The sequence below is a fragment of the Cavia porcellus genome, unplaced genomic scaffold, assembly GCF_034190915.1.
Source record: "Cavia porcellus strain 051 isolate PalLab524CR breed Dunkin Hartley unplaced genomic scaffold, mCavPor4.1 scaffold_5, whole genome shotgun sequence".
Classification (NCBI taxonomy): domain Eukaryota; kingdom Metazoa; phylum Chordata; class Mammalia; order Rodentia; family Caviidae; genus Cavia; species Cavia porcellus.
The window spans coordinates 107,371,498-107,388,501 of record NW_026947488.1 but is presented as its reverse complement, the minus strand read 5'-3'; the positions used below and the strand labels follow the sequence as shown (position 1 = coordinate 107,388,501).

Sequence of the window (17,004 nt, the reverse complement as noted above, 5' to 3'; positions counted from 1 at the left end):
GATGCTTGCTGTTTCTAGCAAGATCTGTTATGAAAATGAGAAAAAAAATGACAGTTAAATTATTTTTAAAATTTGCAGTTTCATCAGAAATATAGCATGGGAAAGTTGGCAGAAAGGGGAGCACAGATGTTTAAAAGAGCCAAATTCTTTGCATCAGGAAAATAGGGAAATTATCTGAGGAACATTTCATAAATTAAGCATACTTTACCCATCAGAAGACTAAAAGTCCAAAAATGAAAGAGTTTGATTTGGAACTAGAGCCCTGGAGAGCCAAGTTCATTCAGTGCTATCCAAGAAAGCATTTCCTGTAGTTTAGGCATCAGATGTCTTTGTAACCATGATCCAAGAGAAACTGGAAACTGGCAGATCTGACCACAGACCTCCGCATTTTCCACATGGTGCTGGTTTTATGGGAAAGAAGAAGGTAAGAGCTGTGTGTCTTCTACTCAGATTTCACAAGATGGTAGGTCAAGCAGGGTGGCCCTGAAAGTAATGCTTTAAGCTGTAAAGAAGAAGCCAAAAGTGTAATGGAGGCTTGAGGAAGCTGAAGATGCCGAGTCTGAGGAACATCTAGTCAGAAAAGCTGCAGGTAGCTAGCAGAACCACCCCAATAAAGGCCACGAGGGCTTCAATAGGCAAATTCACATGGACTGGGTTTCACAAAAACTTGGGTTCTCATATGTTTCACAACTTTCCCTGAGTGCTGGACACAGTGCTCTAGAATTTAATGCTCACTATGCTGGGCTCCATTCTCACTTTGATCCAGTCTACATAACTCTCTGTATCTTATTTCAGTCTTTTGGAATAGAAGGTTTATGATGTGCCATTATATGTTGGTAGTATTTTAAATATTTTTAACAGTGGCTCATGGCTAAGAGTATGCCTTCAGTCTCAAAGGAAATTTTAGACTAGGACTTTTCCTAAAAATAGTTCTTGAACTTTTAAAACCCTGGTGAGTCTTGGTGATTGGGTAAGTACATTTTACACAAAGAGATGATAAATCTTTTCAGGACCAGAACAGAATTGTAAGATTTACTTAAAACATCCCCCCTAAATCTCAGGTGGGGTAGTGAAGGTGAGTAGACCATGGAGTGAGTATGTTCATCACTGAATTCACCCTCTAATGAGTTTAGCAACTGCATGTGCTGTTAGAAGTGTAACCTGGCTAGGAGCAGGATTATGTGGGCATAAACTGAAAGGTACCATCATTCTCTGGCTTTTCTTTGCATTGTCTCCCTTTTGGTTACCATGACATGAGAAGCCTTTTCTTCCCAGGTCCTCCCACCAGCAGGCCTTTGTCTTGGAGCCAGTCAGCATGAACCAAAAGAGTAAGTATTCTGCTCTTCAAATTGCAAATGTCAGGTGTTTCACCCCTGTGAACAGAAAAGACACTAAAACACCAAAAATGTTTTCAAGGAGGAAAATCAAGATAACACTTTGCTTAATAATAATAAATAGCAAGAACTACAATAGTAGTTGTATAACTAATAATACTAGTTCTATAATATTGGTTGTTGGAGTGTTTCAGCCTATTCTTTTTTTTTTTTTTTATTTAAGAGGAAAAAGAGAAAAACACAAAACAAACCAAAGCGGCGTAAGGGTACACGCAATACAGAACTACAAAACAAAACAAAACAAAACAAAAAACCATAACAGTAAGAAATTACCTGCTAGTAGATTACACACTATTTTCTTGAAAATAGTTCCTCAAATCACAGTATCAAAGAACACAAGGTGGACATTCAAACAGGGAGACTGCAAACAGCTGTGTTCAATGTTCCAAAAACATTGATAAAGTCAGCTATTTAACACCCCCAAACACACTTGCTGTTATATCCGTTAGAGCTCTTTTTCTTTTTTTTTTTCCCTCTCTTTTTTACAACAAAATTTACACATCTTGGATTTTATTACTCCTTAGTGCTTATTACTTTCTTTGGGGGGGGGAAGAATACAGTCAAATATGGCAAAACAAAGCTGTCAGTCAATACCAAGGATAGACATAGCACATGGTGTAGAACAGAGTACAAGTTTATCAACAATGGTTATCAACGTTGTCCCTTGTTTCCTTAAAAAGAATTGTCTATCTTATTAGATATTATAAAGTTGGACAAAACAGTAGAGAACAAGACCAATAAAACTTGGGCATTGTAAACATTACAGGACTTCCAAAGAAGACAATAGTCAAACCAGAATGGGTATCTTAGTGAATCTTATTGTCTTCAAAGTAGTTGCCTATGTCTTCAAACTTGATACTATCATATAGAATGGAACAGAGTCTAATCAGTCAAAACAAGATCGTGGGAGTACTACAGGACTTCAAAACAAGTTAATAGGAAATCGAAAAGAGTTACTATTTATATATCCTAATTTTTTTGAATTTTTTTCTTTAATTAAGACAAACATAAGAAATGACTAAATAATTTTTTTGAAACAATAAGGGGGAGATTGAGATAAAACAGGACATAACAATATAACAATAGAGGTCACAGCATGACTGTTTCAATAACCTAGTACTTCACCACCTTATAACCTGACTTAATAGTAGTTACCATAGTGTCTTTTTCCTTGAAATATTTGGGTAAAACTTCATATACTCTACCTTCAAATATTTTCATATCAAGAAGCCCAGAATAAAGCCTTTTTAATTAATGAGTGAAAACTTTATAAGGCTTCAAGGCCACCTAATGGGGAATCATGATTACCAAATATTTTTATATATTTGAATCATTACTTACATTAGGGAATCTATTCGGTATTCACACATGCGAGATTGATTTATTTCACTTATGAGTATGGTCTCAAGCTGCGCCCATTTATTGATAAATATCTCAATGTGATCCTTCTTTATAGCTGAATAATACTCCATTGTATAGAAATACCACAACTTTTTTATCCATTCCTCAGTTGATGGGCACTTGGGTTGTTTCCAAGATCTGGCGATTACAAATTGTGCTGCTATAAACATAGTTGCACATAAATCACTGTGGTATGATGCTTTCAGTTCTTCTGGGAATATGCCTAGAAGTGGAATAGCTGGAATAAATGGGATTTCCAGTCCCAACTTTTTGAGAAATCTCCAGACAGATCTCCACAAAGGCTGTACCAGTCTATGCTCCCACCAGCAGTGCAGGAGAGTTCCTTTTTCCCCACAGCCTCTCCAGCATTTGTTGTCGGTTTTCTTGATCCTGGCCATTCTTTCAGGAGTGAGATGGTATCTCAGTGTGGTTTTAATTTGCATTTCTCTAATGACCAATGATGATGAGCATTTTTTCATGTATTTATTTGCCATTTGCATTTCTTCATCTGAGAATTGCACATTCATCTCAGATGCCCATTTTTGGATTGGATCTTTGAATTTCGGAGGTCTGAGTTTCTTTAATTCTTTGTATGTTTTAGACAAGAGGCCCTTGTCTGAGAGAGAGTTCACTAAAATCTTTTCCCAGTTTGTGGGTTTTCTTTTCACTATGCTGGAGATTTCTTTTGACATGCAGAAACTTTTTAATAAGAAGTGGTCCCAGTTATTGATTCTGGGAAGTATTTCCCGTGTTGTTTGAGTCCTGTTCATGAATTCTTTACCTACTCCTATGTCTCCAAGGTTTCTACCTATTTTGTCTTCCAATAGATTTAGTGTTTCTGTTTTAATATTCAGATCTTTGGCCCATTTAGATTTTAATTTAGTACATGGTGATAGACATGGGTCTAGCTTTAGTTTTCGGCAAATGGAGAGCCAGTTTTTCCAGCACCATTTATTAAAGAGACTGTTGTTCTTCCAGTGAACCTGCTTGGCTCCTTTATCAAAAATAAGGTGGTTGAGTGTGTTCGTAGTTGTGGTTGTATCTTCTAATCTATTCCACTGATCTTCAGCTCTGTTTTGATTCCAATACCATGTTGATTTTACTACTGTTGCTTTGTAGTATAACTTCAAGTCAGGGATTGTGATGCCTCCTGCTTTGTCTTTGCTGCTTAGAATTGCCTTTGCGATTCTAGGTCTCTTCTGGTTCCAGATGAAATTTAGGAGTGATTTCTCTAGATCTATAAGGTATGTTGATGGTATTTCTATTGGGATTGCATTGAATCTGTATAACAGTTTTGGGAGAATGGCCATTTTCACAATGTTTGTTCTTCCTATCCATGAGCAAGGGATGTCTTTCCATTTTCTGAGATCATCCTCAATTTCCTTTTTCAGTGTATTATAATTTTCACTGTATAAGTCTTTCACTTCTTTCGTAAGAGTAATTCCTAAATATTTCATTTTTTTGCTTGCTAATGTGAATAGTCCAGTTTCTCTTATTTCCCTCTCTGTAATTTTGTTGTTCGTGTATAGGAATGCTATTGATTTCTGAGTATTGATTTTGTATCCAGCCACATTACTGAATTTATTTATTGTATCTAAGAGTATTTCAATGGAGTTTAGGGGGTCTTCTATGTAGAGTATCATGTCATCTGCAAACAATGATAATTTAACTTCTTCTTTTCCTATCTTTACCCCTTTTATTTCTCTTTCTTGCCTAATTGCTCTGGCTAGTACTTCCAGTACGATATTAAATAGGAGTGGTGATAAAGGACATCCTTGTCTTGTACCCGACTTTAAAGTAAAGGCTTTCAATTTTTGGCCATTTAGTATGATGCTGGCTGTTGGTTTGTCATAAATGGCCTTTATTATATTGAGGTAAAGACCATTTATTCCAATTTTCTGTAAAGTTCTTATCATGAATAAGTGTTGGACCTTATCGAAGGCTTTTTCTGCATCTATAGAGATGATCATGTGATTCTTATTTTTGGCTTTATTGATATGGTGGATTACATTTATTGATTTGCGTATGTTGAACCATCCTTGCATTCCTGGGATGAATCCCACCTGGTCATGGTGTATAATCTTCTTGATGATTTGCTGGATCCTATTTGCCAATATTTTATTGAGGATTTTTGCATCTGTGTTCATTAGGGAGATCGGTCTGTAGTTCTCTTTTATAGTTGGGTCTTTCTCAGGTTTTGGTACTAGAGTAATATTTGCTTCCAGGAATGACTTAGGAAGGATTGCTTCCCTTTCAATTTCATTGAATAGTTTGAGGAGTGTCGGCATTAGGTCTTCTTTATATTTCTTGTAGAATTCTGCAGTGAATCCATCTGGGCCTGGGCTCTTCTTGGTGGGCAAGGACCCAATTACATTCTCAGTTTCATTAGCAGAGATTGGGTTATTCAACAGTTTTATATCCTCTTGATTTAGCTTTGGTACTTCATATGCTTCTAAGAATCTGTCTATTTCTTCTGTGTTATCAAACTTTTGAGAGTAGAGGTTTTCGAAATAGGTGTTGATGATCCTCTGTATTTCTATTGGGTCTGTAGTGATTTCTCCTTTTTCATTTCTTATTGCATGAATTTGAGCTTTTTCTTTCCTTTTTTTAATAAGGTTGGCTAGGGGCTTATCGATTTTATTTATTCTTTCAAAGAACCAACTCTTTGATTCGTTGATTCTTTGGATTGTTTTCTTAGTCTCTATTGCATTGATTTCTGCTCTGATTTTTATAATTTCCTCTCTTCTTTTGGCTTTGGGCTTGACTTGCTCTTCTTTTTCTAGCTGTTTGAGGTGTAGCATCAAGTTATTTATTTGTATTCGTTCTGTTTTCCTGATGTGGGAACTCAGTGCAATAAATTTTCCTCTCAGAACGGCTTTCATTGCATCCCACAGATTCCGGTAAGTTGTATCTGCATTTTCATTTTCTTTTAGGTATTGTTTAATTTCTTCTTTAATTTCTTCTGTGACCCACTGATTACTCAAGAGTGTGTTATTTAGTTTCCATGTGTTTGCGGAATTTTTGCAGTATCCTTTGTCATTAATTTCTAATTTCAGAGCGCTATGATCTGATAATATGCAAGGGATGATTTCAACTCTTTTGCATTTGCTTAAATATGTTCTGTGAGCTAATATATGGTCTATTTTAGAAAATGATCCATGTACTGCTGAGAAGAATGTGTATTCTGATGTTGTTGGGTGGAACATTCTGTATATGTCTATCAAACCCATTTGTTCACAGGTGTGATTCAGTTCTGTTATTTCTTTGCTCATTTTCTGTCTGGTTGATCTGTCCCTTGGTGTCAGTGGTGTATTAAGGTCTCCTGTTACAATTGTGTTACTGATAATTTGAATTTTTATTTCTGTTAATAATTGTTTTATATAACTGGGTGCTCTGGAGTTTGGTGCGTATATATTTAAGATAGTTATCTCTTCCTCTTGGAGTTTTCCCCTTACGAGTATGTAGTGACCTTCTTTGTCCTTTATGGTCATTGTTGGTTTAAAGTTCACGTTGTCTGCAAACAGAATGGCTACTCCTGCCTTTTTTTGGATTCCTGCTGCATGAAGAATTGTTTTCCATCCTTTGACTTTCAGTCTGTGAGTATCTTTCTGGGTTAGATGGGTTTCCTGTAAACAGCATATGGTTGGATTTTGTTTCTTGATTCATTCTGCTAGTCTGTTTCTTTTGATTGGTGCATTGAGCCCATTTACATTAATGGTTATTACTGTTAAATGCTGGTTAATTGTAGGAATGTTATCTCTCTGCTGTTGCATCTTTATCTTTCGGTTCTGTTTAATTATTTGCTTTGCTTAGTGGTTTTTTCCTTTGTGTATCTAAACTGTCTTTCAATATTTTTTGCAGGGTTGGTTTGGTGTTCATGAAGTTCTTCAGCTGTTCTTTGTCATGGAAGTATCGTATTGCACCATCTATTTTGAATGATAGTTTTGCAGGATATATCAGTCTTGGTTGGAAATCATTTTGCTTTAGGATCTGGAATACTTCACTCCATGCTCTTCTTGACTTTATCGTTTGTGCTGAGAAGTCTGCTGTGATTCTGATAGGTTTTCCTTTATAAGTGATTTGTCTTTTCTCTCTGACAGCTTTTAATAATCTATTCTTGTGTTGGATTTCTGGGATGGTGACTATTATATGTCTGGGTGTAGTTTTATTTTGGTTATGACTGTTTGGAGTTCTATATGCTTCACTGATCCTGATGTCAGTTTCTGATCTCATGCTTGGGAAATTTTCAACTATTACTTCTCTAAATATCCTCCTGACATCCTTCATGTTGTCTCCCTCTCTTTCATTAATCCCTATCATTCTTATGTTATTCTTCTTTGCATCATCTTGCAGTTGTTGAATTGTTGTTTCCTGGTTCCTTGTTATTTTCAAAAGATCTTTCCTTTCCTGTTCACTAGCTGCAATCCTGTCTTCAAGGTCTGAAATTCTCAGCCTATTCTTAACATGCATTTCAGTTTATTGATAACATCACCTAGTTCTTCTATATGGAAAACTGTCTCATCTGATTCTTTGCTTTTGAGTCACCGAAACTATCTCAGAACTCCATTTTATTGTTTACAAACTATTTATATTCAAATTTCTCCCTTTGAGAAACACTGAAATTAGAGTCAATAGGACTGAAAGCTATAATTGATGAAATATGATATTGCACTCTAAAATTCAATTACAGAAACCCTAAACCCCGAGCACCTCTGAGGGGTGCTCACTCACTCTTTTTGTGTTACCACATTGTTCAAGAATACAGAGCACACATGAAGGAAGCCAGAAATGGGAGTTAATTTGGCAAAACCTGCAGTCCTTGACTGCAGAAAAGGATTTTTATGGATTTAAAAATGAAACCAAACTGCTCCCTAAGTCTCAAAAAAAAAAAAAATAAAAGAAAGCAGAGGCAGGTTTCCCTGAGAAGTCCACCTTGACCCCTCCTCAGCTGCCAGAGTCCCTGCCAGCACCTACAGCATCACTCCCCCCTCCCAACTCACCTCCTTCCAGCCCTGCACCAGTTCCAGTCAGCCGCTGCCCACACTCAGCCACAGAGGTCCTCTCTCCAGAGCCTTCTGTTTCCTACACTGATCAGATAGCATCATTTAATGCTTACCCACAACAGCTGCAGCAATTCCTTCTGAGTTCTACATTTTGACCAAGAAATATAGGGCTGTGAGCCCTGATGAATGAGTTACCATGATATTTCCCAAAGGTCACTTTACCTTAGAAATAGCCCAATCAAGAACATCTCAGACATCAAAAAGGGACACAAAAGCTAATCACCTGCCATCACCCAGAAACCTGATTAAAGCATATGATGTCCATAAGAAAATTCAGCCTGATAGACAGTCACGCCCTCTGGCTTCAGGCTATTGACACCAGAAAAATGTTTGTTCCATATGCAAGACATAAAGAAACCTGACTCTCCAGGCCCCCTCAGCCTGAACCTCTTCTCTCCATGCTGGGGCTGGATAAAGAGGACAAACTGAGCTCTATCAAATTGGGCCCCTGAGAACCTGCAGTCACTGTAGAAGTTGGGGCAAACCTGTGCCTCCTGATAGACAATAGAACAGAACCCTCTTACCCTCCGAAGTTCCCTCTGTCAAAAGTTACCATTTGGGGCAGCTGGGACTCTTATCTCTCACTCTTTATTTCAGGCACTAACTTACAGCCTGGAAGGACACCTCACCAACATCAGTTCCTGTCTGAGAAGAGGCTTGCTCTTCAAATTAGAAGGGACCATCACTTTTACACCAAGTCAGTCAGCCTCCCCGTCACTTGATCCCTGAGAGGAACACAATGCCTGCATGAGAAAATAACTGCTGTACTGTAGTACAGCAATAGTACAATAGTACAATAGTACAGCCATCACTTTGCACTCTGTGCTTCCCAACCCATACACTTTACTTGCACTGCCCTAGTTCATTGGACTCAATTGTCCTATGGAATTAAGGACTCTCCCATTACTTGGGGGGGCTGGGGAGCCTGAGGACATATTTGGGCAAGCCACCAACACCTTTTCTCTGAGACAGCCTATTTCTCTGTTTCCTTCAGCTCTGTTATGGTCTCCTGGGCAAACACTGTAGACTGTCAAATTGCTAAAATAGGCCTCTCCTGTGTGTAAGGCCCGGTCGGAATCTCTGAGCTAACAATGCTACAGCAGTTGGCCTCCATATGCACTGCCTCAGTCTTCTGCCACCCACTGTCTGCTGGCATAGCTGTCAGGACCTAAAGAATATCTCCTGCCTTTGATTTGCTCCTGTCAGCCAGTTCATGTTTGTTTTAAAATGGAAAGACCCACCCAGCATCAAAAATTATGTGTCCTCTTTTTCAGAAGCCCTCACAGATGACCTTGTTGATTTCCCATCACAACGTATTGCAGCACTTCTGACTGATGACTTCCAAGCTGCCTGCTGGAAAGACTGAAAAGCTCTGCACAATGTCTTGCACAAACTGACTACAAGAAAAAAATCCACAAATTTCTTAGAGCTTCTGCATCCTATAAAATGTGGGCCCTTGAGTTCACATAAACAATGATGCTTACTCAGGGCTGCCTACTCCCTTTTTATCTTCATGCTCTAATAGCTGCTGTCCTTGCGATTAAGAAACCTGACAAGCTCATCTTAGTCCAAGCCCTCACTGTCCAGGTGCCTCATGCTGCACTGGACATCCCAGTCCTGACATGTGTCTGCCCACCACGCTTGGCCCACCAGATTGTGCCTAAAATCTGACTCCCCCTGATGGATGCTGAGGAGACCCTGCTTATGAATGCAAGTGGCTCTGTCATGACAAGCTTAGAGATGCTGTAGTCACCTTGGATGAAGTTATTTTGGCCAAAACTCTCCTACTACTGCTTCCTGCTGCTGTTTGGAAACCTGCTACCAAAATATTACATGAAACTCCATTAGAATGTACAATCTTATGTCTTATTGTATCCTCTAAAATAAATTTCAAAAGTGAATGAAACATAATGAAGAAATGTTCAGATAAAACAGAAAATAAAATGAAATAGTGTTTAAACTGTTTACTTCGTTATGCACAGCTGGGCCTCTGCTTTGTACATAAGACACACAGATGCTTTGCTTTTCCTCTTCTCACAGACATTTTCACGTCTTGAAAACATGGTTCTGTTTGCATGCCCGCCTCCCAATCCTTCTTACCTTTTTGGACCACGGAAATCTAATTGAAATATTCTCATCCCTCATTTCAGTGTTTTATTTTTGCATACTCTGTACTAAATTGTCTGACTGCAAATCCATTCTTTGCTGTGGCCTGTGTCACATCCTCTTATTCTTGCTGATAAGTATTCAATTAATGCATAGGAATGAATAGTATTGAACTGTTCTTATTGGTATTTTTAGTTATCAAAATCATTTAAATACATTAAAATACATATCAAAATCTTCATTCTTTGAAAACTAGTTTTATAACACCTTTGTTGTGCTTTTCATGTGCTTTTAGCTTTATGAGCAAATTCATAAGCAATAATGTTTGTGTTACAGTGTCTGCAGTGGTGGGAAACCTGACAGCAAATCGTGAAAGACTCCTTCCATCACACACTTGCATTTCACAATGAGCAACGGAAACGGTTAATATTCGGAACTGTAATTACAGGATTATTAGCCAGATGTAAAGTAAACTTTAATTAAAAGAAGCTTGGACTATGTATTCCTCTAATGATTCTCCCACCTATAATATACAGGGGCTACAACTGTGTCAGTTCTTGCCAACATATCACAGGGACATAATTACATTGGGTTGTAACTGTTATAGTGCATGTGAATGGATCTGTTTGGGAATCTAATTTGCAGTTCCTTTATGCTTAATAATATTGAGCATATTTTTATGTCCGTATTTCCTTTATGACTGATAATACTGAGCATATTTTATGCACAATTTCTGTACATGGTCCTAATTAGGCTGGTTTATATGAGTTTTTTTTTCTGTAGTTTTGAAGGTGTATGTTATATTTGAAGAAAAAATTCTTCAATGGTTATAAAACTTGCAAATATTTTTAATCTATTATTTTCATAGTTTATTAGGTATGTATTTTAAACAAATACATTTTATATGGATGATTTGAATTTATTTTTAAAATGATTATTGCTTACTAGATACCACAAAATTAAAATCATGTTTTTTATTATAAAATATTTGTATTACTTTTACATTTATTTATATTTTAAATTATTTGCAATGTGCAGAATTAGAAAGGTATCCTTTCATTTTTCTGGTAAAAATGTTTGTTAATTTCAGTTATTTAAAAGATTACCTTAAGTAACTTAAATTGGGAAGATGGCATCAATTAAATAATACATAAAAATGCAAAGAAACATTTTGATATAGAACTAATTTTGCACTATTTTAAAACTTTCTATTGATATATTAGTTTTATACCAGTACCAACATTCTACTGATCATATTACCTTTACAGAAAAACTAGATAACAGTTTTTAAAAATGTCTTTCAATTTTGTCTATCTTTTGCATCTTTGACACTATTATAATAAATATTTAGAAACTATCTGGGTAGTTTATTAAAATTTCATATATTTTTAATGAAACTGAATTAATTCATGTCTATTTAAAATAAAGTGCTGCACATGATACTTTTGAATACAGAAAATGTCCATATTAAAAATTAGATACACATTGTATTGTATACTAGTGCCTTTATCCATAGGAATATATTGCAATGTCCCTTATGTATGTGTGAAACTATGGAAAATCCTAGAACCTGTATACAGTGTTGTATTCTGTGTGCAGATCTGTAGCAAAATTTAAGCTATAAGCACATTGAGAAATTAACATTTTCTCACTTACTATGGATTTTAGCAATCTCAATGTAAGGTTACTTTGCTTTCTCTAAGGAAAGAACTTATTGAGTCAAAAACTTTCACCTTTTTCCTTAAAGAAAACACTATGTCTTCTTTCAGGCATACCCAAATTGCCAACATAACTAATACTGTGTTTTGCACTTTTGCTGAGTTAACATAAAAGTCACTGGACCACAAGAATGCAGTGCCATGATAATCTGAAAACCAAGATTTCTACTGTTACTGATTTAGCATGTACAATGTGGAAATGATTGAGAAAGCAACAGTTAATGTTTGAAGCAGGATAGAGAGGAATGGAAATAGATTTCATTGTAGTACTGTAAAGGGTAAAATTTAACCCTAACAAATGATTTATTTTTGTATAATTCCACAAATCACAGACACAAAGCCTGTAGCTAACTGAAAGTGTGGAAAGCAAAACCACAAATAAGAGGTGCTACAGTTTTTATCTTCAGTGCTTAAGTGTTGAAGGCTTGGTCTCAAGTTTGAGACCATACTTATAAGCGAAATGAATCAACCTGTCATGTATAAATACCATACAGTCTTCTTAGTGTAAGAAATGATAAGAATATATCAAAGTGTATGGTAATCATTATTCCCCATTATATTGCTTTGAAGCCTTATAATGTTTTCATTCATGATGGAATGGTTTTATTCTGGTTGTTTCATTTTGTCTGTGATGATATGAACAGCTATTTTGATGAAAAGACATTATCATAGCTAGTGCTGATTTAATATCATTCTACCATGCTTTTGTTCTTCTGTCTCCATTGGTTTTATCACGTTATATTTCATTGGATTTTGTTAGGTGTGATAGTATAAACAAAAATTTTATGGAAAAGGAAATAATATAGTAATCCTTGTTTGTTTTCTGTTAGTTGGTTCTGAATACCCTGTAATATTTTCAGTCTCTTGAATGATTTTATACTATTTTGTTAGGTTTGATACTGTAGTGTATGAAAGTATATTCAAATATTTCAATAAAAGAAACACTATGGTAGCTATTGTTATGTTGAGTTGTCTTGCGGTGAAACTGTGTTGATTAAATTCTTCTGTTCTGACCTGTTTTGCTATGTTCTCTTTTGTCTTAATCTTTTTAAAATTAAAAAAAGTGTGTTGAAGACTTGGTAGAAGAGAGTGAAACCTCTGATAGGTGGAACTTGGTTGGAGGTACTTAGGTCATTAGAACCAAATCTCTGCAGAAGATCATGAAATTCAGTGTGTTCCCTTCCCTCTACTCTTTCCTAGCCATGAGGTTAGAAGTTTTGCTTCACTGCTCATACTGTGTCACTGCAAGTCAACAGTCCCAGAGACTGGAATCTCTCAAATTTAACCAACACAAAGCTTTTCTTTTGTAATTATGTTTTTTTTTTTTGTAATAATGGAAGGTTTAGTCACACAAAGAGAACTACTGCACATTCTAAAGGACTTGTAGTACTTTTATTATTAAACTCACTACAAACTGCATTTCGGTTATTCTAAGTGATACTTAAATTAACTATAATTTTCCAATTTATTTTCTAAACATTTGAAGATAATTTTGATGAAGTATATTGATCTTATACTTGAAAATTGCTGAATTCACTTATTAATTTCATTACTGTAGGCAATATTATTCAGAAATTTCTGCATAAAAGTTAAATAAGTAGGAAATTGATGTGTAATGACTAAAATCTTGGTGTTTTCTTTCTGCCTTATTGTATAAGCAAAGTAATACTGATAATGAGTGTAATTGCAAACAGCAAACACAAAAGCAATCATTTAATCATTCTTCATTAAAATTCTATTAGTATTGAATTAGTTTTTAACTCTAGAAACCTACAAAAATTGGACTGTGAGTTTAGAGTATAAGTTGAGAATGGTGAAAAGTGGTACTATCAAATAAAATATACCGGTGGCACCAGATTTGACATACTGGTCATCTTAAAGTTAACTTTGAAGATTATATAAACTGTGTGCAACTCTTACCAAGAAATGCATTTTTGTTACATATCACTGTGCAAATGTCTGAAAATTCTTTCTGTGAGCTTATAACACAAACTTTTAGCAAATGCATCTTTTCCTTTCTTATCAACAAGTTTTTCATGCAGGAAAAGATGGAGTTTGTTTTTTGGTTTATATTTAGCTTAGTTATTCTTGCTGATATATTTTTTATTATGGTTGATTAATGTTTATGTATTTGCTGTTTTGCTGTCTAATTTGAAACATCAAGTGCATTCATTTTAAGATAAATAACTGTAAAATACATTCAGATATGAAATGTAACTAAGTTAATGCATATGTCTAATATATAAAGGATATTGGAGCATATAATTTATTTATTATAAGAATTAATTTTATTTTTTAAAATTTTATTTAAGGAGAAAAAAGACAAAAAACAGAAAAGAGGTACAAGTTATACAGAATTTCAGAAAAAATAAACAGTAGAAAATCACTAATTAATTACATATTGTCATCTTAGAAATAGTTGTTGAAGTTACAAAATTAAAGCATATAGAGAGGACTTTCAAACAGTGAGACTGCATACAGTTTTGTTCAATGATCCAACAAAACTCAGTAATATGGTTATCTATCTTATACACTTAAATATATATGCAGTTATGTCTTTTAGAGAATTTTCTTTTCCTTTCTTTGTACAATGACAATTACACATTTTGGGTTTTATTACTCCCATAGTTCTTATTAATTTTTTTTGAAGAAAGTAAAACCAAATGTGACATACCAGGACAGAGTCTGTCAAATCAAAAGGATGGGCATAATACATAATATAAAAACAACATACAAGGTATCAACAATGGTTACCATAATGCCTCTTGTTATCTTAAAAAGAATTGCCTATATCATCAGTCATAATAAAACTGAACAAAACAGTAAAGAATAAGACCAATAAAACCAAAACATTAGAGACATTAGAGGACTTCAAAAGAAGATAATAATCAACCAGAATGGGCATCACAATGAATCTTATTGTCTTCATAGTTGTTGCCTATACTTTCAAACTTGGTACTATCAAGCATAACAGAATAGAGGAAAATCAGTCAAAACAAGATGGTGAGAGCAATACAGAGTTTCAAATCAAGTTAATAGGAAATCAAAGTGGGTTACTATAATATATCCTATTTTTTATTTTTCCCTTAATTAAAAGGATAAAAATGAAAAAGTAGAAAATAAAAAAGAGATTGAGATATAAAAGAGGGCATAGCAACAAAACATCACAGGTCAAAACATAGCCATTTAAGCAAAATAGTGTTTCACCACAAGATAATCTCGACATAATAGTAGCTACCATAGTGTCTCTTCCCTTAAAATCTTTGGGTATAACTTCGTATATTGTAGCATCAAACATATCAAGACAATATAAAACTGTTCAAGAGAATGACAGTATTACAGGGTATTCAGAATCAACTAACAGAAAATGAACAATGGTTTCTGTATAATCTCCTTGTCTATAAAAGTTTTTGTTTATATCATCACATATAATAAAATCCAATAAGATACAACATGTTAAAACCGATGGAGACAGAAGAACAAAAGCTTGATGGGACTTCAAAACAAGAGGATATTAAGTCAGCACTACCTATTGTGATGTCTTGTTTTCTCCAAAATTGCTGTTCCTTCTCTGCCTCATTTCTGTTGAGCTCTTTTTCTGTCATTGTTGTCGGTTTGTCCTATTCATTTCACTTTCTGCTCCATTCATTGCTAATTTTCACATTTTGCTAGAGAATTCACTTCTTTAATAACTACATGTTAAGTGATTTATTGCACAAAACAGATAATTTTTACAGCGACTGAAATTCAATAAATTTCATTTGTTCACTTGTTTTTTATGAAAAATAACATATAACATATTTCAATTATTTAGATACTTATAAACTGTGGAAACCCTGTAATATAACCTTAAGTTATCAACAAATAGCTGTATACTGTGTTACTTCCAGCCTAAAGGAGCATGATATTTTATAGAGAGGATTAAAGACTAATCCTAGGAGATGCAATTCAGGTAATAATGACATATCTTACAATGAACTAACACTACGGGAGAATTATAAATGCCAAAATTGTATGTTCACACAGAGACATATATCTCCACATGCCCACACAAGAATTTTTAATGTCACTGTAGAAACCAAAAAGCAGGGAAAATTTGGAGATGGTTTAACCATTTAAAAAGTGAAATACATACTTGTATGCTTTACTCCTGAGGTTGTTGAATTTCAAGAGAAAGATTATATATATATATATATATATATATATATATATATATATATATAAGCTAGAGATACTGTAAGATGTTGCTCAAGTCTACCAGCCCAGCTGGAAGCTGATGAGTGAGATCGTTGTGAGGGGAATTCTGAAACAGGAATTCCTGTAAGCTTTTGATGACACCAAGCACTCAGTGCTCAGATTAAAAAAATCAGAAATAATAAAATGACGCTCTGTTTGAAGAATCCTTTTAATAGTCAAAACAATAAACATTATAAAAATTGTCAGATGAAAGACAGTAAAGTTATCTGAGTATTGGGCTGCCATTTGCCAATGGGTCTAAAATGAATGATCATCAGCAGTTTATCAGTGACAGGGAAATGAACACTACAGAGTTCTGTCAGGTAATTGTAAGTATCTTCAGTGCATTAACCTGGTGAGAGGAAAAAGAATATCCACTGTTCAATCAAATATAAACTCCACTCACACGTGATCACATGGTGTGATCAAACTTTTGGGTTTTCTTGTTTATGAAAGTAATTTATAAAATTTAGAAAAAGATTTTATAAATTTGAGCATATTAAATATCCTAACCCAAACTTAGTATAAAGAATAAGGCCTTTCCTTTGAATATACTAGTTCTTATTTTTCTAAGATTCATGAATATGTACATATATGTGTTATCAAAATGCTCTACAAGACAAAAATATTTAGATTACTCCTACTATCAGAAAAATAAAAATGAAACATTTTCTTTAAATAATTAAGTTTACAAAATGTTAAATAATACAACACACATCAGGTACAAAATGTATCAAAAAGAATTATACAATGTTAAAGTCTCTTAACCTTGAATAGCTAAATGTATGAATTTTAAAGAGGCTTTGTATTGTTTATGCCTAAATTATTTTCTTACTACACCATCAACTACATTAGAAAACTAGTGCTAACAACTATTTAACATTTTATATTCATAGAAAAGTATGCATGACAATATATTTGTATCTTTTTTTTTTCTTGAGACAAGATCTTGCTATGCAGTTCAGGCTGCCCTTGAACTCCCAGAGATATACCCACAAAAAATACTGAGACTCAAATTTTTTCCAGTCTCTTTGCTTGCTTATTTCTACAGTATCAAACCTCTTATTTCTACAATATCAAAGCAAA

General features: G+C 34.6%; 1 long non-coding RNA gene across 1 annotated transcript; it reads right to left on the bottom strand.

Annotated features, from left to right (window-relative positions):
- Positions 1 to 797: 797 nt before the first annotated feature.
- LOC134475851 (uncharacterized) lies at positions 798 to 8,463 on the bottom strand. Its single transcript, XR_010047180.1, has 2 exons — positions 7,796 to 8,463; positions 798 to 1,373 (listed from the first exon to the last, which is right to left on the bottom strand). It is a non-coding gene; the product is annotated as an uncharacterized LOC134475851 (long non-coding RNA).
- Between the last annotated feature and the right edge of the window lie 8,541 nt (positions 8,464 to 17,004).